At 41.7% G+C, this 27488-nt stretch overlaps 1 long non-coding RNA gene across 4 annotated transcripts; it reads left to right on the forward strand.

Moving 5' to 3' along the window:
- Window positions 1–382: 382 nt before the first annotated feature.
- LOC138442907 (uncharacterized) lies at window positions 383–21073 on the forward strand. 4 transcript variants are annotated; one of them, XR_011257928.1, is made up of 3 exons: window positions 383–506; window positions 14677–14836; window positions 20130–21073. It is a non-coding gene; the product is annotated as an uncharacterized lncRNA (long non-coding RNA). The 4 variants fall into 4 exon arrangements; XR_011257926.1 differs by having other exon boundaries at window positions 383–516; window positions 20130–20304; XR_011257927.1 differs by having other exon boundaries at window positions 383–516; window positions 14714–14836; window positions 20130–20304.
- Window positions 21074–27488: the final 6415 nt, after the last annotated feature.

A 27488-nucleotide genomic window follows, 5' to 3' on the forward strand; every position in this document is an offset into this window, starting at 1 on the left:
GCACAGGGATGATCCGGAGGGATGATGTGGGATGGGAGGTGGGAGGGGGTTTCATGTTTGGGAGCTCATGTACACCCGTGGTGGATTCATGTCAATGTATGCCAAAACCAATACAGTATTATAAAGTAAAATAAAGTAAAAATAAAAATTTTAAATTAAAAAAATAAATAAATAAATAAATAATTGGAAGAAACACAAACATTTCATGTTTATATCCCACTTAGTTAGAACTCTTCAGTTGCCTCCTCCATAAAGCGAAGTAGGGTCATGGTTTTCAAACACGCAAAGGAAGGAAGGTCAAGAGAACATTTTCTGCCTGGCTCACTGACCACGGTAGATAAGCCGCTGCTGCTCACCGTGCTTGGAAACATTGCATCCTGTTTCCGCCAAGGGCTCTGAGTGGAGCCCAGGGGTTGCCACAGCGGGCTGCGGCAGCTGGATGGAAAGCCCATCGGAAGCCTGGTAGGGGTGCCAGCCCACCACACAGATGCTGCTCTCCTGCGAAGGTAACAATGGGTAAGCCATGATCATGAGCTGGGTTTTCCTCTCCCGCTGCCATGGCAGGTGCTTGATAGAGCTTGCTGCCAAATGGCCCACAAGGGAAATGCCCAGGCCAGGGCAAGAGGCGCTGGGATGCAGAGGCCGGGGGAGCATGTGCTTCTGATACACATCAGACTCTGCTCTTTCGGGACTGTCTCAGCTCACATGAAATGAACAGCCCGAATCCCATCTTCCCTTAGGAGTCATCCTAACTCCATTCTATCTCCCTCTCATCCACATTTAGAGAAACAAATCCTGGGGAAGTGCCCCTATTAATATCACATCAAAAATATCTCACCTAATAAAAAATACCAGTTGGTATAGACCTTTGGAGGACAATTTATTAATAGCAGCATCTATTACATTTTAGCTGTGCTTATCCTCTGACCCCAATGCTTCTTCTAGGTGTTTATCCTGTGGCATGTCATTCATAGCTGTATCCCCCCTGTATAGAGTCTGGGAAATATACCAAATGTGTATGTGTGGGTGTATGTATATTACATATACATTTTATATATATATATGGAGAGAGAGAGAGAGAGCAGTGGATGCTCCATAACAATGTGTTAAATATTAAATGAATGAAAATACAATTAAAAAATAAATTGGCAAGCAGACCAACACATGATTTCACTGAGGTTTATAAAAAGCACAAATCATATTTTTCCTGCTGCTTAAGAAAAAGCCTTTTTAGTTCACAGCACATCATAGGAGATACAGAAGTTAGCATGCTCTCTACGCACCGTCTCTTACCTTATTTTATTCCATTGTGCCTCTTTTTCCCCACCACACCCTCACTTCCATCCCCTGCCCCACTCTAATGTTTACAGCAAATCACTGCATCTATATGTATTACTGAAAGATTATATTTTACATTTGTGTTCTTACTTTTTGCATTTCAAATGATATTGTATAGATCTTAGTCACTTTCTTCCTTTTGTTTTAAAACTCAATAGATGTTAAACTATGATATACCTAGTCCATTGAATTGTGACTGCTGTATAGTATGTATTCCATATGAGATGTTCACCTTGGTTTACTAATCCATTCTTATTGCGATAGACAAAAATCCCTTCCAACTCTCTACCACCAGAAACAATTGCCACCAAAAAAAAAAAAAAATAGAATTCTCCTATGCAGTCTTTACAGAACCATACAAGAGGCTCTCTGGGGCATATGACTACAAAGGGGATTGTGTGTAATAGAGAATATACATTCTTCTCAGACTTAACTACAGAGCACTCACTAGACTGGTTACCAGAATGGCTGAGCCAACTCACCCTCCTGCCAGCAGCATATGAAAGTTTCTCTTTCTGCATTTGAAATTATCTGGCCAATGCTTGAACTTATCAAGCCTTATAATTTTTTGTACATTTTATCATTGTAAAGTGGTATCTCATTATAAATACAGCAATGTGTACATGTCAATCGCTAACTCCCTGACTATACCTCCCCCTACCAACCAGGACCTACTGCCTAGCACAGGGAACTCTGCTCAATATTCTGTAACAATCTAATTGGGTAAAGAATTTGAAAAAGAATAGATACATATATGTACATAGTATATACAGGCTTCCCAGGTGGTGCTAGTTGTAAACAACCTGCCTGCTAATGCAGGAGACTTTAGAGACACAGGTTTGATGCCTTGGTCAGGAAATCCCCTGGAGGAGGAAATGGCAGCCCACTCCAGTATTCTTGTCTGGAGAATCCCATGGACAGAGGATCATAGCGAGCTATAGTCCATAGGGTCACAAAGAATCAGACATGACTGAAGCAATTTAGCACACAGCATGCACCTGTGCATATATATATATACATATATATACATATACATATACACACATAACTGAACCACTTTGTTGCATACTTGAAACACAACATTTTTAATCAACTATACTCCAATATAAAATTAAAAGTTTAAAAAAATAAAGTGGTATCTCAATGCTCAATTTTCAGTTCTTATTTCAACAAGATCCAAGTTGCTTTGTATGTCATCTGCTTTCTCTCTCTGGGAGATCTTAGAATTTTTTTATCTTTGTCTTGGAGGATCTTTATTTTCCCTTTTTTGGCCGCACTTTGTGTGACTGGTGGGATGTTAGTTCCTTGACCAGAAATCAAACCTGCACCCTCGGCAGTGAAAGCACAGATTCCTAACCACTGGAACACCAGGGAACCCCCTTTTTTCTCACTTTAATATATCTCACTGATGGGTGTCCTATCCTCAGTGATCTTGAAGAGTGATAAGTGGCCAAGATTATCCACACATTTATAGAATGTGTGGTTAACAGATTTGAGAAGGTGAATCGATCTGAGAAGGCATTCATCTTCCACTCAAACCGCCTGAGTCATGAGGAAATTCCTTCCGCAGGATCTTTGTCAAGCTCTAACCAGGTCTCTGTTTGGTATGTACAGTTGCTTATTCTGAGGGAATTCCTACCATAATAGATGGATATTTCAGCTTGTTTTCCATCTTCCTCAGGTTGAGTTTAAGCACTTGTCCCAGGTACAGCATCTGACACAGAGTACAGTAGATCTCAGTAAATAAGTGTTTCCTTCCCTTATTTTTTGGTCCATTGTCTTGAGCTACAAATCGTCTACTAGCCTTTTATGTATCTGAAAACAGCCACCATGTCTCTCTTGGTGTTCTCCTCTTCCAGCTTAAAATCTGATGCCCACAATAGATCTCACACATCAGATTTTTAAAACCACCAACTTCCTGTCGGTTCCTTTAGCAAACCACACTGATTCGAAAGTCTCTTAGTATCACTTGAAATGTGGTGACCTGGACCTCCAGGTAAATTCTAAACAGAACAAAGCACAGTAGGTCTATGACCTCCTAAAATCTCCCTATAATTCTGTTTTGCCAACTAAGGAAACTTTCCCTTCTTAGCAGCAGCAGTCACCTGATGGCTTACTGAACTTGAGGCCAGCTCAGTCCCCCAGGCCTTTTTCGCATGAATGGTTGCTCATACCCATGGAATTTACTTGGGAGACTGCCTGGATGGTTCAAAGTGCAAACCGGAATCAAATCTGTGGCCTTTCAAGTGCTCTCCTCCAGTTTAATTAATTTAACTTCTGATTTTTCTCCCTTCTTTCCTCTTTTCAGCTGCTGTTTGGTTGATGAGACTATAGAACTAAACAGACCAGGCTGCAAATCCTACCTCTGCCCCTTCCTAATTCTGTGGCCTGGAAAAACGCTTTATTCTTTCTGATCTGGTGTTGCTTTGCGTGCTTTGGACATAATAACCTTTACTTCATAGTAGTGTGACAAGCTATAAAAACTAAATGAGATCTAATATTATAACAACATCTGACACATAGAAGCCCCTCAGTGTGCTAGTTCTGGTTTCTACACTCCTTGCCTTTCCTACCTGGATCTCATATTGGGAAAGAGCGACTTCCCCAGTGGTCCAGGGGCTAAGACTCTGTGCTGCTACTGCAGGAGACATGGGTTCGATCCCTGGTCAGGGAAATAAGATCCCACATGCTCTGTGGTGAGTGGAAAGAAAGAAAGAAATCAAAAGGGTAAAGAAAGTACTCATTTCTTCCCAGATACATGTACACTCCTGATTCCCACAACAAAACCGACTTATCTGCTGTCCTATTTCCTCAACTCTGTGCTCTCTGGTACAAAACACGTTAACTGACCTGAGATGGTGCAGGAAGAACACAGAGGAGCGAGGTGTTCCTCTTCCAGGTGACATTTGCAGCTTCACAGAAGTTGCCCAGATTCTCAATGCCTTAATGCTTTTAGGATCAAAGTCAGGATATTAGGGTACAAAAGCAGGCAGACAGAATTCTCCCCACCTCGGTGGTTTGATGTTGGCACAGGGTGGCTGTAACATGGCTCAGTGGGGGACAGCAGAGATGAAGGCAGCAGGCTGAGGATCCATGCTGCGCCAATGGCCACCAGAGAAGTGAGGAGCTCTGCAGGGCTCACACATCAGCGCTGACTGCACAGGACTCTGGCCACGTGTTTGCAATCATACGTGGCCATTATGGCAGACTGCTAAGGGGAAGATGGAGGTCTTCAGCAAGTGGTCTTTGTGGTCCCTGCCCCTCCCTTCAGCCCACTCAGTTCTACACAGCTACAGTGGACAGTGCTCTGCCCATCAGATTCCAACTCAAATCCTGACCACAGCACCCTCAGCTTTTCTGCTCAGAGACTTTTCTCTGAAACCACAGAAGACAACTGAGCCTGCATGTAGCCAGAGACCAGAAAAGAGTAATAACACCTCCCAACGCAACCTTCAACCAGTGGAGTCCAGGGACCAGTGGATAAATGCCCAAACGTCTTACCTATGAAAGAATTATTTTGAGGTGCTTTCTATTACACAAAGTTCTTCAGAGCCCCAGTTGCCCAAAGCAGTAACCAGTTCAGTAAACTGGATATTCTTCCTTTCCTGTCTCTTCCTCCCCACTTCCCCACTGTGCTTCCTGGGATTATATCCCCCAAACTACTTGTACCTTGGTTTGTGTTTCACTCTGCCATTGCAGCTATTCAATTGAGGTCTTCCATCAGCTAAGGAAACGGCAACTTCTTAGTCCCTGATAATATGACATCACTTTGTTTTCAGACTGCTGTGGTCTGAAAGATATAGCAACTCCCCATATCCCTAAATGGGATATGGGATTATTTTGTATCCTTCCTTCTACTGCAAACAGAATTAACTGTTTTTCCATATGTGATCTTCATCAAGTCCTCCTACATGCTTTTATTACTCATTTTCAGCATTGCAACAGTTACTTGTTAAATATCTGTCTCCTTCTAGATCTAGAAACACTAGATCCATATCTGAAAAACTGCATCTGATTCCAATTTCTATCTCTAGCACTTAAGCCAGCAGCTAGGAAGATGGTATATGTTCAACAAGTATTGGTGAATTAATAAATTACAAAAGATAGTGAGGGCTTCCAGTTCAACATAACAGGCTAAGAACAGTTATTTCCTCTCACTTCTGGACTCTATTAAAATGGTAAGAAAAAATATTAAAATGATATAAACACACAATAACCAAAGAATCTGCAAAGATCACAAGCACTCAAGAGAGTTCTCTATAGAGAATAATTCGCACAACCCCACACTTTTCCCACCCCCTCACAAAGAACTGCCCACGGCTAAACCCAGGCAAAAATCAGAGCATTCTTCTTTGAGGAAATTGGACAAATTGTCCAGAGAAAATCAAGTTGACTAGTGCAAGTATTAGTGCTCTAAAATAAAGACCTCTCAAAGCTGCATTTACTCTCCACTTCTGCGCTAGCTAGCTTTCTAGGGACTCACTAGAAGAAAGCATGACAGTCAAGAAGTCATACTCATGTAAAAGGAGCCTTTTTTTCCCGTATTGAGAAAAGTCTGCACCATAACAGAGTAATATTAAGACAGACAGAGAGAGGAAGGGAGAGAAAGAAAGCGAAAAAGGGAATTAGGGCAAGAGTAGGGGAAGAGGAGAGAAAACCAAGACCTAATAGATGTTTGGTTTTTTTTTAAGTTGACACCTCCTCAGATTTTAGAGGAGTTAGCAATGGCATCCCACTCCAGTGCTCTTGCCTGGAAAATCCCATGGACAGAGGAGCCTGGTGGGCTACAGTCCATGAGGTCGCACAGAGTCGAGCACGACTGAGCGACTTCACTTTCACTTTTCACTTTCATGCATTGGAGAAGGAAATGGCAACCCACTCCAGTATTCTTGCCTGGAGAATCCCAGGAACGGGGGAGCCTGGTGGGCTGCCGTCTGTGGGGTTACACAGAATCGGACATGACTGAAGCGACTTAGCAGCAGCAACAGCAGCATCTTTATCAGAAGAGCAAGATGCTATTTTAAAAAGTATAACTAGAGAATTAGCAGAAGCCAGGGTTTAAAATATAGTTGCCAATGTAGAAAGTTCATTAGAATAGTTGATATGGAAAGATGAAGAAAACTCTCAGAATGTAAAGAAATGCAGACATATACAATACACATGAAATATTAATATATATGCATGAAAATATGAGATGGAGACCAAGTCAGAATATCCACTATCCAACCAATACAAGTTCCAGAAAAAGAAAATTTTAAATGTAATGTAAAAGAACACAAAAAAGATATAATTATTAAAGAAATTACAGAAGAAAACCTTGGCATAAGTCAAACAATACATAAGTCTTCACACCGAAAGGAGCACCATGTTTTGAGAAGGATGAATAGAAAGAGACTGATGACTAGAAAATAGCCACATAAAATTTTTAAACACTAAAAATAAATATATATTTATGTATAAGTGTCTATACTTATACAAAGATAATTATATATAAATATATAAAGATAAATATTTTGTATATTTAAAGTTTTCAGAGGAAAAAAAGTGGGTCACCTATAAAGGAATGAGAATAAAACACATCAGGTTTCTCATCAGTGATACTGGATACCAGAAAACACTTGAGCAAAGCCTCCTAATTTTTGAGGAAAGATGACTTTCAACCTAAAATTTTATACCCCACTGAATAATCAATTGGAAAAGGAAACAAAAACCATATTCAGTCACACAATGATCCATCAAAGAAAGGAGCGCCTTTACCTAAGATGTTACTTGAGAATATACTCTCAGAAAAGAAGAGAACAAAAAGAAATGAAGGTTTTGTTTTTGAAGTGGGATACAGATATAGAAGTCTACTGAGAGGAGACAAGGCACGCATGAGATAGGTGGTGTAAGTGAGCTGAATCATCATCAATAGAAAATATTAAGTTTGAATTAAGAACTAGTCTAATAGTACATTTTTTTTAGGTTTATGCAGTGCATTGATCACATTGATGAAATTATCTTTATTTTTAATACTTTCAAGACTTAACAGTATACCTCAACTTATGAACATCCTGCATCAATACACTGGCAAATAACTGAAGTACAAGTTAAGTCATTCCAATAATTATATTGCCTCAGTTTCTGCATCTCTAAAATGAGGGTAGTAATGCCTACTTCATGCAGATGCTGCAATAATCTTTGAACAGCACTTAGCGTGACTCCTGGCACATCATCAGCTTTTTATTGAATGGTAGTTACTAGAAGACTCATGATACTCTCTTTGTCACTGACAAGCTGTGTAGGCTTCTGTAAGTCTTATTTTCCTTATCTGTAACTTGAGAATAATAGCAGTCTTGTCTTGAAATAAATACGTCAAAGCATATAAAATGTTTATCACAGTACCTATACTAAATAGATACTCAACAAATGGTGGATATTATTATTATTAACTAAGTCTGTACTGTGCTTATTTCATTTTGATAGTTTTCCTCATGAGGTATGTCTTAAATGACATATCCATATTTACCCAGGTCCACCAGAAAATGCCTTCTCTCTTAATTCCATTACACTCTACATACTCCACTCAAATACTCCACTCTCTTCCTAGAATAATCACCAAACTTAATACTGTGTCCCAAATTTAACAATGAACCAGAAAGAAAAGCAAGTAAATTATCTCCTGCATATTCTGTGGGCCCCCAGTATGAGGAGGAAGAGATGGAAAGAGGAAAAAAAGAATCTATTCCCCAACTTCTTTTAACAAGGATGAGAACAGGGGACTCTAATAAGTAAAAAGTGATTAAAAATATGCATTACTGTTTAGCAGGAAACACTGCTCAGTACAGATACAGATATGTGATACAGGTACTTCATAAATGATGCTACTGAATACATTATTTTAAAAGTCCTGGGATTTCCCTAGTGGCCCAGTGGTTAAGACTGTGCTTTCATTGCAGGGGGCATGGGTTTGGTACATGGTCAGGGAACTAGAAACCACATCCTGGGTGGCATGGCAAAAAAAAAAAAGTCCACAAGAGTATGCAACAAAAATTAGTTGGATGTTTTTCCTTAGCTTTTGAGCAGGATTCTTTTTCTGAGTGCTCAGAATGAGAGTCATTCTGTCAGAGAGGCATACCTGTGATTACTAAGCAAAAGTGGGAGAAGAGGCCATAGACACTTCATGTGCTTTCCATGCTGGACATTTAGAGTTACCTCATTTAATGCTCACATTAAACCCTCTGATGGGCATATGTCTAACCAATGAGGTAAACCAGGCTGAGAGACATAAAAAATAACTCGATCAAGTTCACACAGCTAATAAGGGATAGAACAGAGATTTGAACCCATGAATCCAGAGTCTATACTCTTTTCACCAGACCTCCCAGGATGTCAACTAAACCTCCACCACCTTTCAGGGTGCCCTGGCCGGGGGATCTGGAGACAAGGGTTTAATTCCTGGCCTGACCAACCAAGTAATTTAGGCCAATTTACTTTTTCAAGGGTTTTTCTGACTCTACTCAAAATATAACTCTACTTTGCTTAGCATCATAAGAACTCAGAAAGAATGAATTCATGTTTATAAAGTACTATGTAAAGCCTAAGTACACTCCTATTTTTAAAACATTCTTATATATGGATAAAAATTATACTCTTAAAAAGACATTCTAGGACCCCAAACTAAGATTAGATTTCAATGTCTCCATTTCTTAACTAACCAGACACCAACTAATGTCATTCCAAACAGCATAGATAATGTTTTCTTAGAGCCTAGAAAATAAATGTCAATATTTGTGGTAGTTTCTGAGATTTGAAACATGCTAGCCCCAGAATAAATATATATCAGGGAGAAAGGTAATACAACCCAGGCCAATAAATATTCATCAAAAATACTGACATAGAAAACATGTGGGAATCTAAGTGTGTTGATTCAAAAGAAAGAAAAGTCTTGATGCTAAGATTGAGCTGTGATAAGACTTTAACCTAGAGCTCTCCTGACTGCCTGGAAGGATTTGCTCATCACTGACCCAAAGTCAGGGCCAAGCAGGAAACTCACATGTTCCTAGTGAGATGGAAATATGCTCCCCATGTTTGAAACAACCTTCTTTTTACAATCATGATGAATTGGAGAGGGGTTGTATTAATATAGATGCTACTACCACAGTCATGTCATCACTCTGTATTCCCAGAAATATTAAATACATCTGAAAACTACAGTTAATCCATATCTTCCTTACCAAAATGAGGTAGAATCAAACCATCGCTAGAGATCTTGTTCTTAAGATTGTAAATATTGTTCCAAATTCACCAAGTGCTGAGCCACACTTTATTCCACTTCAGCAAGGCTACCTACAGTGTATGCAAGTGTTTGTCACAGTCCTTATCTTCTGAGTCCTACTGTGATCATTAATTTTGTGTGTCAGCTTAGCTAGGCCATGGTAGGCAAACATTTGGTCAAACAATATTCTAGATGTCTCTGTGAAGACATTTTTAAAGAAAAGATTAACATTTAACTCAGTAGACTTTCCAATCAGCTGAAATCCTGAATAGAAAAAGACTGTCCTCCCTCAAGGAGAGCGAATCTGCCAGCATACTCAAATACACCAGTCCCAGACTTGAGCTTGGATTCAGATTGCAACTCTCCCTTGAGTTTCCAGCTTACAGCCTACCCTTCAGATTTTGGACTTGCCATAATCTCATTCTCTGAAATGAATCTTGATAGAAGATAGATGGATAGAGAGATAGACAGACAGACATCTTATTGAAGAATATCCTCTGAAGAACTCTGACTTATCACTTTGGTTAGAATCACAGAACAGACAATGACACTAAAAGGGCCTGAAGAGTATTTGTAAAGTGGCTTGTGGGCTGTCCTCAAACAAATCTGCAAGATATGGCCAGAAAAGCAGAGACAACACTTTGCTGACAAAGATCCATATAGTCAAAGCTATGGTTTTTCCAGTAGTCATGTATGGATGTGAGAGTTGGACTATAAAGAAGGCTGAGTGCTGAAGAACTGATGCTTTTGAATTGTGGTACCAGAGGGCTCTTGAGAGTCCCTTGAACAGCAAGGAAATCAAACCAGTCAATCCTAAAGGAAATCAACTCTGAATATTCATTGGAAGGACTGATGCTGAAGCACCAACACTTTGGCCACTTGATGCAAAGAGACAACTCATTGGAAAAGACCTTAATGCTGGGAAAGATCGAGGACAGAAGGAGAAGGAGGAGACAGAGGATGAGATGATCGGATGGCATCACTAACTCAATGGGCATGAGTTTGAGCAAACTCCAAGAGACAGTAAAGGACAGGGAAGCCTGGTATGCTGCAGTCCCATGGGGTCACAAAGAGTCAGAAACTACTTAGTGAATGAACAACATTTCACAGGTATCTCAAAGGTAACAGGTCCCAAACCAAAGGCTGGGCTCAAATTCTGGCTGTGCCATTTCTTATCTGTCTGACCTCCTTGTGTCTCATTGACTTCATCTATCAAGGAATAATAGTACTTACTGCATAAGGTTACCATAAGAATAAAGTAAGTTACTACACATGAAGCACTTAGAGGCACACCCCCTCCCCCTCCCCCTCCCCCTCCCCCTCCCCCTCCCCCTCCCCCTCCCCCTCCCCCTCCCCCTTCCCCTCCCCCTCCCCCTCCCCCTCCTCTTCCCCCTCCCCCTCTCCCTCCCATCCATCTGACATAGAATAATGACTGATTAGATGTTGTCATAAACCTCTCCCAACCATCACTGAGCAGTGCTGATTCTTGCACAAAAAGTCAAGCCCAGGCAGAAAACTCATGTGCTCCTACTGGGCGTGGAATGTACTCCACGGGTTGGAAATGGCCTTCCTGTTACTTTCTCTCCTATTACTATCCTGGTAGGAGCACCCCAACCATAGAGACATTACCCCTAACACCTCATCTTATCTTCACCTGCTCCCTTTCTCTCACCAAACTCCACCCACCCTCACCTCAGAACTTATGGAGTCTATATCCCCAGGATCTTTTCTGTCTGTGCTGTATATACAAAGACAAGTAAACATAGGCTGAGTACTATACAGTGGAGGGAGGAGATTTTGCATCCTCGTCACTCCTGCCTTTGGTCATTCTGAACCTTTTCCCTTGGATTATCAACAGGGCTTCTGAAGCAGCTTTCCAGCTTCTCTCCCTTCAAGCCATCCTTCAATGTGACACTTCCCAAAAATCAGGTCAATTTGCTTCTCTTGGCCTTGAGAATAAAGGCCAGGACTGTTCCCAAACAATCTTCCCTTCATCATCTCCCAAGATTACTCTCCACAATAAGCTTTCTGACCACTGTCCCAGAGCACCATGCCCCTAGGGACCCTGTGAGCAGCTCCCGCAGTTTGTCCCTCACTCTGATCACCTGCCCAGTGCCTTCCTTGACCCTCCCAGTCAGAAGTACCTGCATATAACATTCCGGCTGTCATTTATGTAGCTGAGGCCTGGCTCAAGCCCAGGCCATCTTCACTCCAGGATAAAGATAGGGTTTGGGGCAAGTCTGGAGGGCCCCCTGGGATGGGTCTGCCAAGGTTCTAGTGCATGAGAAGCTGGGGAGCCTCCTGGGAAATGAACTCATCCTGTCGGGAGAGAGGCCAAGTCACAAAAACATGTTCCAAGGACAGTCAGCCAGTGTCTGAGGAAGGGCTCGTTGTGAGTACAACAGGGTGTTTGCTACCCTCAGCCAAGTTCACAGGGATGCATGCCTGAGTCATGTAGTCATCCATTTGCACTTAAACAACATTTAGTGATTTCCTACTCTGAGTCAGGCGCTGGAGTGGGCACTGGGAGTACACAAGAGAGCAAGACAGGCCCGTTCCCAACCTTAAAGAACTTAGGTGGAGTTCTAAAGATGGGGAGACTGCAATGTTGGAAGTGGGTGATTTTTTTCTTTTTTATATAATTGTTATCTGTAATTTGAATCCCTGTAGGACTGGGAGAATAGAAGGCAACTCTGCTTTGTGGTCTGTATGTGACAGTGTAACAGAATTAGGGATAAAGGATGCTTTCTTGAGCTTCCCTTGTGGCACAGCTGGTAAAGAATCCACCTGCAATGTGAGAGACCTGGGTTCGATCTCTGGTTTGGGAAGATCCCCTGGAGAAGGCAAAGGCTACCCACTCCAGTATTCTGGCCTGGATAATTCCACGGACTGTATAGTCCGTGGGGTGGCAAAGAGTCAGACACGACTCGGTGACTTTCACTTTCACTTTCCCTCTTGATGTGAAAATTGGGAAAGGTGAGGCAAGAAATGGCTCGATGGTGTGAGACTGGAGCTGGACCAGCCAGAGAAACAGGAGACAACATCATTGTCCACAGCATCCAAGCATCTGGGGTGACTGGCAGCCCACCTCTGCAGCAGGGAAGGCAGCACCAGGAAGGGTATGCTTAGAAGCCCTGCAATCCTGTGTGGGTCAGGACCCTATTTCCCCCTTCAAGAGCAGTCTTAAGGAAATCGGCATTTTTTTTTCACTTCTCATCCACCAATGTGTCATTTCTATAAGGGCAAGTACTGTATCTAATTGTCTGGAGAATTAAATCTGTAACTAGCCAAAAGTAGGCATGGAACAAAGTAATACCCAGGATCCTATAATAACCTATAATGAAATATAATCTGCAGAAACACTGAATCACTCACTATGCTGTACACCTGAAACTAACACAATATTGTAAATCAACTATATTTCAATTTTTAAAAATGAAAAGAAAATGAATAGGAAGAGCTTTCATTTAAGTAAAACAGCCAGAGTATACAAATGTGTATAGGGGAAAATGTAAAGAATACTTAGAATTGTGTGGGTTTTTCCACCAATTATATCACAAAGGAAAAATTGGGAAGAAAACGGAATCATTCTTCATTCTACTATGTAAGCTCAAGTCAGAATTAAAATAGTCAATTTGTTGCTCATCATTTATATTCCTTCTTTGTTGTTGTTGTAAGAATAATATCCTCATGATGGAAAAATTAAAGTCTGGTGAAAGATGGAAAGGGGACAGATGGAAAGATGGGAAGGGCCAAAAGTAGATGCCACACAGACCCAGGGTGGAACAGTCAACGGTAGAATCAAAAAGAATCCTAGGATTTAGAAGCCCTAGGACAATATTTCTCCTCCTCCTTCTCCACATTTCAAGTACAGCAATCCCCCTGTCAGTCAAGACAAAGGAGGAAATAGGAACAAAGAGACAGGTGACTTCCTCACAGTCTCACGTATCAATTGACTTCAAAAATCCAGTAAGAGTCAGCCTGATTTCCAGACACAGGGATTTAAACATCCTTGGTTCAACATCCAAAGTCTTGGCCCTGATGAAATCACTCATCACAATTTCTAGACACAACCTGCTGCAATTTTTTAGTGGGGATGAAGGTTGCAGCAACAGCCAAGCAATAGTCAACAAGGACATCAAGTTAATTTTCATTCATTGTTTCCTGGGGAAGCAACAAAAGTATATAAGCAGTACATTCAGAAAATTATTTTATGTTAAATAAAACAAATTATTAAGATGGAATGTGGTCATTTATATTCATTCTCTGCTCATACAATGATAGAGGAAAGGGGGACTATAAAGGAAATTGGACAAAGAGACAGAAATACTAGACCTGTTTCCCTGCTTAGGAGCTGGTAACCTACAACAACTGGTTTCACTTTGGAAGCTGCTGCTTTCTCTTTATCAGTAAGTCCTACCTGCCTAGCTCATGCAGCTACTATAAAAATAGATGAGTTTCTGTTTCTGAAAACTCTAAAGAGTGACAGAAATGAAAGGGATGAAGCCTACATCACTCTGCAATGTTATACCAAAGGGTCTCAGACCCTTTTGCCCTGTTGTTGTTGTTATTCAGTTGCCCAGTCGTGTCTGACTCTTTGGGACCCCATGGAATGCAGCATGCCAGGCCTCCCTGTCTCTCACCATCTTCTGGAGTTTGCCCAAGTTGATGTTCATTGCATTGGTGATGCTGTTCAGCCATCTCATCCTCTTCTTCTGCCCTCAATCTTTCCCAGCATCAGAGACTATTCCAGTGACTCATCTGTTCACATCAGATGACCAAAATACTGGAGCTTCAGTTTCACCATCAGTCCTTCCAGTGAATATTCAGAGTTGATCTCCCTTTAGATAGATGGTTTGATCTCCTTGCTGTCCAAGGGATTTTCAGGAGCCTTTTCCACACCACAGTTCAAAGGTATCAATTCTTTGGCATTCTTCCTTCTTTACGGTCCAGCTCTCACAACCATTCATGACCACTGGTTAGACCACAGCCTTGTATTTTTCCCTAAAGGTTCCCTAACATGTTCCACCCTAAACTTACCCCCGCTGCTTCCTACTGTCATAGCATCTTCCCTCTGGCAGGATTCTCTTATTACTGGAAAACGTGTTCAATACCCAGGGATCACTCAGCACAAGGTCAAGAGCTGACTGTCAGCAAGAAAGAAAAGCAGAGCAAAGAAATGAAGACCATGTGAAAGGAAAACATTGCTTTCAAGGCTCTGCCTACAAGGTCCACATGAAAGTAAGTATAACATTAAAAACTCTGGCTGCTAGAGCTAGGATAGTGGAAGGTGCAAGATATTTGCTGGAGTGATGCAGAGTCCAGAGGGGAAGTTGTCCCAAGAAAAATCCAGGTGGGTGTAAAGCCTTGGCACCAGGGTCAGACTACAAGGGTCATTTAATATGTGATCCTGAGCAAATCAGAGTTCTTCTGGGCTTTAAAAGGAAGATTCAATAATGGCACCTACTCCATAAGGCTGTTGTGAGGATTCAATGAATGAACATGGATGGGATACTTAGTCTTGTAGCCAAGCAAGTAAGTGACATGTGTTGATGATGCTGATGGTGGTAATGGTGGTGGTAACAGCGTCGGTGGTGGTTTTAACTGTACTGCCATTTAGCTTCCATGTAAAGCTAAGAGACAGAACAGTGCAGAAAAGGAGTGCCCAAGGAAGAGGAAGGCAGCCTCTGCTTTCTGCAGAGGGCACCTTGAAAGAAGCCAAGCTATGTTAGTCCATTAAGGCTGTTACAGTAAAAAACACTGTTATGCCCAAGTCGCGAAATCTCCCAGTGACCACCAGGGAGCTGATATCCAATGCAAAAGCAAGAGAGTTTTTATTACTAAGCTTGAGCTGGGGCTCCCACCATTACCGACGCAGCAGCTCTAGGGAGGAGCCCCGAGTTTTGGACTACATTGCTTATATAGGGAGTGTTCATGAAAAAAGAATTTCTAGGTAGGGGAACATCTGATTGGTCACTTTCTTTCGAAGGGTTGTGTGTTGGTTTCTGATTGGTCCTTATTACCTAGGTAGACCACAAGTTCCTGAATGTTAAGTTGGGAGATTTTGGTCTGGGGTCCGATTGGCTCGTGGGTGGTGGGGTGAGGTCAGGGGATTTCCAAAGGCTCTTTTCCAGGAACCTTACAAAATGGAGTTTTTCTGTTAATAAAATGGAGTAGCTTAGGTTCTTCAATACCATACACCAGGTGCTTAAACAATAAATATTTATTTCTCACAGTTCCAGAGGCTGAAAGTCCAAGATTAAAGTACTTCATCAGCAGCTTTGGGATCTGGTTAGAACTTGCTTCATAGATGGCCATCCTTATGTGGCACAAGGGGCCCATATGTGCCCTCACACGGTACAAGGGGGAGAGAGCTCTCCAGGATCTCTTTTATAAGGGCAATGATCTCATTCACGACGACTCTGCTCTCATGCGCTAATCATCTACCAAAGGCCCTGTCTCTTAATACCATCACCTTGGAAGGCAGAGTTTCAACATATGAATTGGGGGCAGGGGTCACAAACATTGACTATAGCACCTGGCTTCTTTAAGGTCAAGGCAACACAGAGTTCTTACATTCTTACAATAACAAATTAGAAACAATAAGAGGTCAGCTTATAGAAACCAGGTCTCCTTATGCGCAAACTATGCACAACTTCATTCAAACAGAAGTTCTGGTGTTTGTGTGCGTGCTAAGTTGCTTCAGTTCAGTTCAGTTCAGCTCAGTCGCTCAGTCGTGTCCAACTCTTTGCGACCCCATGAATCGCAGCATGCCAGGCCTCCCTGTCCATCACCAACTCCCGGAGTTCACTCAGACTCACGTCCATCGAGCCAAACTCTTTGCAGCCCAAACTCTTTAGTGATTTCCATTAAAATCCTGGAAAAGGGAAAGGCCCATTGTAGTCCACATGAGCACAGGGTATAGAGGAGTCTAGCACAAAGAAAAGCCTCTGGGACAAGGCAAAGACAGAAAATAAACCAAGGCACGTGGAACCAGGGAGAACAATTCCCCCCGGCTTCTCTTCATTGAAGGAGTTCCTGCATTCACGGTGAGAAGGTTGTTGTGAAAATTGCTCAGTCGTGTCCAGATCTTTGTCACCCCATGGACTATGCAGTCCATGGAATTCTCCAACCCAGTGGGCAGCCGTCCCTTCTCCAGGAAATCTTCCTAACCCAGGGATCGAACCCAGGCCTCCCACATTGCAGGCAGATTCTTTACCAGCTGAGCCACCAGGGAAGCCCTCACAGTGAGGAGAGACAAATTAATTCCAGGTCCATCTTCTTCACATACTTATTGTCATGCCTTTGTTTTAATAAGACATTTGTTTAAGCTAACAAATTAGTAAAGTTTTTACAGCTTATCCCATAGTTTGAGTCCATTCACGAATGCTTTCATTTGTTCATTTGGCAACTATTTATAGGCTGCTAACCCACTCCAGTACTCTTGCCTGGAAAATCCCATGGACAGAGGAGCGTAGTAGGCTACAGTCCATGGGGTCGCAAAGAGTCAGACACAACTGAGCGACTTCACTTCACTTCACTTCACAGAATCCCACACTCTGTGCTCAAGAATGGGAGTCCAGAGCCTCAGTTTCGTAGGGGAGACAGAATGATAAACCACAGTTACCGCTGCAGACTTAGGTTCTATATGAGTACTGAGTGCCAGGCCAGGGGAAGCGCTGAGGTGCTTACACGGGTACATCATAAATGGCTTTGAAGTCTGGTTAAGGAGTTTACACTGGATCAATGGACATGAGTTTGAGCAAACTCCAGGAGATGGTGAAGGACAGGGAAGCCTGGCATGCTGCAATCCATGGGATCACAAAGAGTCGGACACGACTGAGCGACTGAACAACTGGTTAAGGGAGCCATTGAAAGATACATTAATTAAATGCTCCGCCAGTATTGCTACACATGATCACATTGGGTGAACCCCACCTATCCAGATTCTGACACTCAGAATGAACTAAATTGGAACCTCCTTTGAGAAATCACTACCCCTACAAAGTTATGTCTTTTGAGGGGTGGTTCAAAGTCCCATTCTCCTCACCAAGCGGCAGTACAGAGCCAAGGGATGGCTGGCTTCACTGAGATTCCCCCAAAGGGCTAAACACTCCATTCAGGTAGACTGAAACCCCAAAATACTCTTGTTTAAAAAAAAAAAAGATAGGAATCATATTCAGGCAAGCAAAGTTTTCATTTACTGTAAGTTTCCCAAGATTTTCCAAATCATAAGATCAGAGTGCCCAAGGCCAGGGTTTTGCCTAAAAAAAATTTGAGTACTAAAATTCTGAAGGCAAAAGGAAGGAATTTGAGTCATTTTAGAGGTAAATATAGAGTATGCTGGATGGAGGCCAGCTACCCATTGTAATAAGACATTGCTCTTTCAGCATTTGAAGGATAATGTCAAAATTCATGCTGGAAACATTTATTTTCTAAAACCCTATGAAGGAGACTATCTCAGCTTCAGAGTTTCTACAAAGAAACTTAAGCTTATGGCAGACAACCTGCTTGGAAGAGATTTGTACTGAAGCTACATTTGTGTAACTAGGACACTTTTTATTCAGATCGTATGTTTATCTGTAATGCCTTAGAGATTATAGAAAGGTAACTAGCAAACTCCTAAACTACCCTCTTGTCATGCCACCACTGCCCATAAATATGCTATATCCCACTGAGCATAATGAACCTGTGAGGCGGATCAATATGACTGATGGGGAAATGAAGGCTATTCTTGGAAGGACATGCGCCCACATCTAAGTTATTTTGTCCATTGATACCGTCTTTCCATTCTATGGGGATAATCTCTGCATCCAGGAATAAAATGAAATAATAAATGCCATTACCTGTGGATGAGACATTCAATGTGAACTAAATGGGAGGAGCACTGGGAGAACTCATTTCATCTCATTCCATTCCTTGAGCTCTGCCTGATGCTGAAAATTCCCATGTTTTTTAAAACTTTTTTAGTGAAGATATGAAAAGCTACTATGAAAATGCACATTTTATCTAGGAGGGGTAGCACACTGAGTCATTAGTAATAACAATTACTCCAATGACTTCATCGAGTTAAACTACTGTCCAGTTATTGGGCAGTTTCCAGGTAATAGTATAGATGCCTTTTGGTCCTGGGGAGGCCAGAGGACGTCTGTCTAAAAGACAGACTCTGGGTGTGGGCCCTGGAAGACGCAAAAAGGAACCTTACTGCTTCCCCATTTTGCTGGGACTGGCCCAGTCTCATTGTTTGAGTGGTTTGGGCTGAGATCATGAGAATTATTCTGGCTTGAGCTAATTGCTTTATTGTAAACTTCAGGCTGTGTGAAAAGATAGGAATAAGAAGTGCCTGGTTACACATTCACTTACTATGTGAATTTATATGTTTTACCTAGAACCTCAGTTTTTCATAAAAAAATGGGAATAATAATATAAGCCTCAATTATCTTCAGAGAGCTCCTAGGAAAATCAAATTGATTAATGAGTGTGAGAGTACTGTGCAAATAAAAAAGAGTCAAAGAGCCATGTTTGATCTGACAGTCACTGTCCTTGGTATTTAACCCAAATGAGTTACAAATTTATATTCACACTAAAACCTGTGCACATATTGGGAATCATGAAACTGATGATATTTGGAAGTAGCAAAGATGTCCTTCAAAGGGTGAATGTATAAACAAAATTTAACATATATACAGAACCCAGCAGAAGTAGGGAATGCACCAACAGATGATATCAGGCCGCCCCCACCCTCATGCTGTGCTCTCTAAAGGGATCAGATCTCCCTCCTTGGGGATGGTGGGTGGGGGTGTCAGTATTCCAGAGTTCCCTTATCTCCACCCAGTGACCTGAGGCAAAGTGTTCTTCCTGTTGTCACCAGGTACCTTTTCCTCCAGAGTCACTTTCTAGAAAATAAATACGCCCTGAGGCTATACAATGTCTGCAATGCAGGAGACCCAATGTTTGATCCCTGGTTTGGGAAGATCCCCTGGAGAAAGAAATGGCAGCCCACTCCAGTATTCTTGCCTGGAAAATCTCATGGACGGTGGAGCCTGGTAGGCTACCGTCCACGGGGTCACAAAGAGTCAGACACGACTGAGCGACTTCACTTTCACTTCACAGCAATAAAAGGGAATGAGCTATCAAGCCATGTAAAGGCAAGGAGGAACCTTAAAAGTGCAATGTTAAGTGTAAGAAATCAATCTAAAAAGGGTACAGGGACTTCCCCAGTGGTCCACTGGGTATTCCTGCACTGGTTGAGGAAGAAAATCCCACATGCCACACAGTGTAGCCAAAAATGAATAAACATTTTAAAAATAAAAAGGATACATACTATACAATTCCAACTATCTGACATACTGGAAAAGGTAATACTAGGGAGACAGTGAAAAGACCCGTGGTTGTCAGGGATTTAGAGGGAGGAAAGGATGATATGTGTAGTACAGGGGATTTTCAGGGCAGTGAAATGAACTATCTTTTCATGAAGCAGCTCAGAAACTCGATTGAAACCTGAATTTTTGTTGCCATCTCTGCCACTTTGCAGGAAGATCCTGCCTAAATGAAGCCAACAGAGAGAAAGAATCCTGGAGAAAGTAAGAACCCTAGGCTTCATGGCATCCACTGAGTGCCTGGATCTGCCTGTTTCTGAAGCTGGATCTGCATTTCCCACCCGCCTAGATTTTGCAAGCTAGCAAATATACTCTTCATGTTTAAACCCACTTGAATTGATTTTCTATTCTCTTACAACCATGAGTCACACAAGGAGGATGTTTTTCTGGGCTTCATTCTGTTTCTTCTCCTCATCACGCCCTGGTGGTATGATAAACACCTTCTCACTCTTCAAGACTCAGTTCTAGAGAATTCCCTGGTGGTCCAATTGTTAGGACTCAGTGCATTCGCAGTCATAGCCCAGGTTCAATCCTTGATTCCACAAGCTATGTGGCATGGCCAAAAAAAAAAAAACCAGATTGACTTCTAGCACTACCTTTCTATGAACAGTTCTAAATAAATCCTCATCTCCACTCTAGCTAAAAAGAGTCCTTGACTCCCTGGAGTGTCCACAGTACCCTCTGCTGACTTCCCACAGAATATGCTATCTCTTATTTATACTAATCATGCTTCATCATCTATATGACAGTAAGCCCCTTAAGACTTCCATGGGAGGTGTCAGAGCCTGGCATCCCCAGGACTCTCTCAGTGCTTGCTGAATGGAAAAAACATTGTCAAAAGGAGTTTGTGGGAAGAAGGGTGACATGAAGGAATGAAAAAGAACAAGCAGGAGAAATTGTGTCCCATCACCTAGTTTAGAAGAAAAACCTAACCTAACAAGATGGGGGAGAGGTGATATACAGGCAAATGTGATATACACCCTGGATACATTGATTCTTCTAGTAGCAGTATTTACACTGTCTTTTTGCCCCACTATCACCCATACTGTGGATCTTTTCAAGTTTACTTTGTGTATTAAAAAGAGATAGCTTTTTAACGTGGCAGAGATAGCTAGTTCTCCTTTAATATCTGTTCTCCTATTCTCCTATAGAAATAGAATCCCTGACATTTTGCTGGATACAAGGATGCCCAGAGTTATAACTACATATCCCAGACTCCCTTGCAGCTATGTGTGGCCCTATGATTATTTTCTGGTCAATGGAAGATGAGCTGAAGTGATGAGTGCAACTTTCTGAAGAGTAAACACTTGCTTTCCTCCCCTATTTTTCTGCTCCCACAAGCTGGATACATGAGCTATTCTGGAGTCTGAGTTTGAGAACAAGATGAAAAGAGGATGGGCCTCTGAAGCCACCATATCAGTCCTAGACCATGTTACCAGAATCATTACATGAAAGATGAAACAAACTTCTAACTTATTTAAGCCTATGATTAGAGGGTCTCTTTCAACTGGCAAACTTATACCCATATACAGCTACTTCTTGGTCTCTCCTGTGTGTGTGTGTGTGTGTGTGTGTTTTTCCTCTTTTTGCCTTGAATTGAAACTATTATTATTGGGAGTTCTCAGCAGCCAGAAAGAACAGTCACAGGTGAAATCCATGATTGTTCTCCATCTCCCAATCTTTCAACTGTCTTCAATCACACACATCCTCTGAAAAAAGCCCCAGTGCTCTGAATGATCAGATCAGTTTCAAAAGTGCATCTGCCCCAAATACATCAATGGGACCATCAGATTTGGATACAAGGAAGCCAACAAATTCTAAAAAGTTGTTCATGACAACATGCCTTTGTAGTAGATAAAAATCAGAAACACTCCCAATATTCAACAACGGGGGAACTGTCAAGTAAAATCTGACTACAGACAGTTCTTGACTTGCAATGTTTTTACTTTATGATGGTGAAAAACAGTAGTCAGTCAGTAGAAACTGCACTTGCATTTTGGTCTTTTCCAAGACTAGTGATTATGCAGAACAATCCTCCCTACACATCACTGTGCTGAGCAAGGCAGCAGCTCCCAGTCAGCCACACAATCATGGGGTGAACAACTGATGGATGTACAACCACTCTGTACATTACAATCATTCTGTTTCTCACTTTCAGTACAGTAGCCAATAGATTACATCAGATATTCAACACTTGATTATAGAATAGGCTTTCTGTTAGATAATTTTGCCCACTGTAGGTTAATGTAGGTGATCTGAGCATGTTTAAGGTAGGCTAGGCTCAACTATGATGTCTGGTCAGTTAGGCATATTAAATGTGCTTTCAACTTGCAGTATTCTTAAGATGAGGTTCCCCATAACCTCATCTTAAGTCAAAGAAGATCTGTAGATTTCCTGTGTTTAATTCAATGCAGCCATTAAAACTAACATCTAGAAAGTGTGTGTAATGGTATAATGAAGAGATAGAAGACAGGATACAAAACTATACACACAGTATGGTCTCAAATATGTAGAAAAGACTGAAAAAAATAGGTCATGATAGAATGCTATCATTTATTAAGCATATACTGCATTTCAGGCACTGTGCTCAGCACTTTACATGCATTTTCTCATGCAATCGCAGAACACCTGTGATGTAAGTACAATAATTATTTCAATGTTATTAATGAGAAGACAGACTTGATGAGATCGAGTAGCTTTCCCCAAACTTCACAGAACATCAACTCAAGTGTATCTGACGCCAAATGCCAGGCTCATTATCTCCCCTGCCAGCAAACTTTTTCACAAGGTTTTTAAATAATTTTAAAGCATCTTTCTGCTTTTCTTTCATTTCTAAATTTTCTTTAAGTAGTATTATCTTTCCAATTGCAAATGTACATACAAAATACTCTTTCAAAAAAGGAACAAACACCCAGACACAAACAAAATGTTCTGCTTCTTCCTAAAATGGAGTGTTTGAGTGGCACGTCAGAGCCTAAGAAAAGAGCCAGAATAAGCAAGCTGACAAATGAGTTTGGGGTCAGAATTCTCAAGTTTCTTTGTTCACCTTTCAACAAAGTCCCATTGCTGTAAACAATATGAGTCAATGGTACTCAACCTTTGGAGAGTCAAGGACTCCTCTGAGAATCTGCTAAAAGCCATGGACCCTCTTCCCAGGACAATACGAGAAGCACATGCACCCATCTGCACACACACACATTCTACACACAGATCAACAGACACAACCATGCCTATGTGTCCCAAGTAAAGGGCCCCTGATGTAAGGCAACACAACAAGTCCACTTTGTTGAAACTCCACTCCAACTCCCACATTGTTGTCCACACAATAAACTATGGATGGTAGTGTTGATTACCAAGGTGCCTTACCATCAGTAGAGATGTGCTCTGAGGTCTTTTGAAGAGGAATTTCAGCAGATATATCTACATTCTTGACTGATTCCCTGACAAGGGCCTGGCGGTGATACAGAGGAAAACTGACAGGTCTATGTGGATATGAACTCATGAGGAAAGTCAGGAACACACCACAAGGGTAACTCTCATGACTACATCCCTTTGCAGTTAGAAAGTATTTTCATACCCTAGTTCATGTCTCTTGTGTCTCCTGCATTGGCAGGCTGGTGCTTTACCACCAGCATCACCAGGGAAGCCTTCACATACCATTAACAGATCTCAGTTGACTCCCAACAACCCTATAAAGGTAAGGTCATTAGCCCCGTTTTAAATATAACCCAGGTCTCTACTCACACCTACAAGAGCCAATTATACTTTGGCCAAATCCCAAGCTTGATGTAAATACAACCCTTTCACCATTCCAAAGAGAAATCCAATTGATTTAATCAAATATATCAAAATATTTCTAGAATCAAAGATCCATGAAGCCCCTGGAAGGGTCAACTTACACAGTACACAGCTCTACAAAATCCAAATTAGCCCTCTCCTGAGTCTCTCCTCCTGCTCCACTCCCTAGACCCTTCTTCTGGAAAGTTTCCTTTCCCTCCTGTATTACACAGAGTACCTTTCTTCTTCTTCAAGAAAAGCAGGCTTATTAAAACAATTTATCAACAAAGCTAAAGTAGTAGCTATTTGTGGAGTTTTAAAATTTGCTTTGTTTTTCTTCCTTTTCTTGCCACTCAACACCCACTTCCCTTTCTTGTGGGAACAGCCTTCATTTTAATTTGAGGAGTCACTTCTTTCCAATTCCCAGTGCATGGTCCCAGAAGAGCTGACACGATGACCATATGGCTGAGACCAAGCCAATAAGAGTTTCATGTTCCCTTGGTCACAGTGACTGGTTTGGGAACAGATGATGACTCCTCAGATACAAGGGTGCTCTATAAGGCTTTCACTGAGGCTTCTGGGAGACAGGATTTGGTTTCAACAGCTATGAAGCAGAGAGGATATAAAATCTAGAGCTGCTGCCATCGTCTTGCAATAAAAGGAGCCTGAGACTGAAGCCACACACCAAAGAGAGCTGAACAATGGTTTAAAGCCAAGTCTTGATGACGAAATTTGGACCTGGTGTCAGCACTGTCTGAAGCCAACTGTAATGGGCTCAATGGTGGCCACAAAGATATTTCCACCTTCTATCCCCTGGAACCGGAGAAGGCAATGGCACCCCACTCCAGTACTCTTGCCTGGAAAATCTATGGAATGGGAAGCCTGGTCGGCTTCCATCTATGGGGTTGCACAGAGTCGGACATGACTGAAGCGACTTAACTAAGTTGCTTCAGCTGTGTCCGACTCTGTGCAACCCCATATACGGAAGCCCACCAGGCTCCCCGGTCCCTGGGATTCTCCAGAGCATCCCCTGGAACATGTAAATGATACCTTACATGGTTTCCCTGGTGGTTCATACAGTAACAAATTCTGCCTGCAACGCAGAAGATGCAGGTTCAGTCCCTGGGTAGGGAGCTTCCCCTGGAGAAGGGAATGGCTACTTACTCCAGTATTCTTGCTTGGAGAATTCTCTGGACAGAGGAGCCTGGCAGGCTACAGTCCATGGGGTCACAAAGAGTCAGACATGACTGAGCAACTAACACACGGCAAAAAGTGAGTATTACCTCATGCAGCAAGATACTGTGATTAAGAATCTTGCAAAGAGTTTATCCTGGATTATGCAGGCCCTAAATGTAATCCCATGTGCTTCTATAAGAGATAGGGAGATTAAATGCAGACAGAAGAAGAGAAAACAGACACACAGAGAAGCTGGTATGAAGATGAAGGCAGAGGCTGGAGTGGCACGGCCATAATCTCTCCAACTGTGGTTCTAGTTGCAGTTCCAAGGAACACCAACGAATGCCAGGCAGCCTCCAGGAGCTAGAAGAGGCAAGGTCTCCCAGCACGTCTTGAGTGGGTGAGGCCCTGCCAACACCTTAATTTGGGCTTTCGGCCTCCAGAACTAGGAGACAATAAATTTCTGTTATTTTAAGCCATCAAGGTTATAGCAATTAGGAAATTAATACACCAGACCTATCCCTGGACTTTTCATTTACTGAGCCAAAAAAATCCTTCCCTTTTTCTTAGGCCATTTTAAGTTGAGCTTTTTTGTCACTTGTAGTAGAAAGACTTTTAAATGACACAGCTGGTTATTAAAATGAACTTCCATAACAGCCATTAAGATGATAAAAATTTTTCTCTATCTCACTGCATAGAAATGAGGAAATGTTTCAAAGAGATAAAATATAACAAGTGTCACAAGCACAAAATTTAAGACATCATAATGTGAGTCAAACCTAGACCCTCTGAAACCACAAGTCATGTTTTGCAGGGTGCACTTTGCTCATACTTAGTGAGTATAAGAATGACTACATATACGGATTCACCCACAAGCAGCGAGACAGACAGCAATATCACCAGTGTCATTCCCTTGCTCTGTTTGCTCTCCAACTCAGCTATATTAAAATAGCTGAAAACCAAAGTACAGGAAACCATTTCAGGAGCTCTAATTCATCCATTATGTCAGTATCTCTCAAACTCTTAGGTTGACATAAAGCCAAATACACAGACCATTTCTTAGCTGGACCACATCACCTTAGGCACTTTCACAGTTTACCTTTGCTGTATCGTGCTTTAAGGTCATGTCCATGACCTTAATGAAGTATCTATTAATGCTTTTACCACAAAAACATTATTAGGGTCATTATGTGCTACCCACTTGAGCATTTCCTATGCAAATCTCATTTGAAGAATTCATTATATGAGTGCTAGAAAAACCTTTTGTATTTTCCCTTAAAGGACGAGTATGCTTCCATCATTCTGATGAGGCTGATGTCGCTGATGATGTTTCCTTTTTCACTCTGGCTGCCGGAAAGCTCACAAAGTTCAAGTCCTATTCTAGCATCTACATTAATCCTTATAGTAAGTATGCATATCTTTATTATTTTTCCTTGATATATTCTTTTCCCTACATTCTTCTCCTCATCTTCTATTTAGAGTGAAATTCTAAATGGTCTGCATAGTGGTTAATCTTTTGTGTCAATTTGATTGGACCATGGGGTGCTCAGCTATATGGTTAAACACTAAATATTATTTTCGGGTGTGTTTCTGGATGAGACTAACATTTGAGTTGGTAGATTGAGGAAAGACTGCTCTCTCCAGTGTGTCTGGGACTCATCCAATTCAGTCAAGGCCTGAGCAAATAAAAGGCTGAATGAGAAAGAATTCTCTCTCTCTCTGCCTCACCGGCTTCTACATATATAGGTAGATAGGTGTAACGCGCATGCGTGCTCAGTTGTGTCTGACTCTTTGCAACCCCCCTGGACTGCCCCTTTCCAGGCTCCTCTGTGCATGGGATTTCCCAGGCAAGAACACTAGAGTGGGCTGCCGCTTCCTCCTCCAGGGGATCTTCCTGACCCAGAGATCAAACCTGCATATCCTGCATGTCCTGAATTGGAAGGCAGACGCTTTACAACTGAGCCACCTGAGAAGCCCATATAGAGATAAACAACTCCTATCGGTTCTGTTTCTCTGAAGAATGCTGACTTATACAGGGTATGAAGGATAAATCATATAGGGTAAGATTGATCTAAAAAATACCTTATATTGCCCTAATATGCAGTATATAATAAAGTACATATGCAAAATTTCATAACATACTGTTTCATTCAGACCCTTGAATTCCTGTTTGTATATTTTTATATGCCATATATTTGTGTGTGTATGCACATGTATTACCACATAGTTTTGAGTACAGGGCAGTCTGGTGCTAGTAGTATCTCTGTAAAGATGATTCTTTCCAAAAGACAAGAATCAATATTTATATAGTGCTTCGCATTTGACAAAGCTTCCATAGCCTCAAACTTTATTTTAATTGCCCATTTTCCATTTTCAAGCAGAGAAAATGAGGCTCAGCAAGTGTAAGGAATTCTTAAACTAGTCTTAGTCTAGCCTCCAAGACTGAAAAACATCAGCTCTGGAGTCTGAACCAAAATCTTCTGGAGCCAGAAGATCCTTGGACTGGTTGAAGGAGGTGTTGATTCAGAGAGACAGAATGTGACACTTACCTTTCAAGGGAG

Source organism: Ovis canadensis, chromosome 6 (assembly GCF_042477335.2).
Source record: "Ovis canadensis isolate MfBH-ARS-UI-01 breed Bighorn chromosome 6, ARS-UI_OviCan_v2, whole genome shotgun sequence".
NCBI classification, from domain to species: Eukaryota; Metazoa; Chordata; class Mammalia; order Artiodactyla; family Bovidae; genus Ovis; species Ovis canadensis.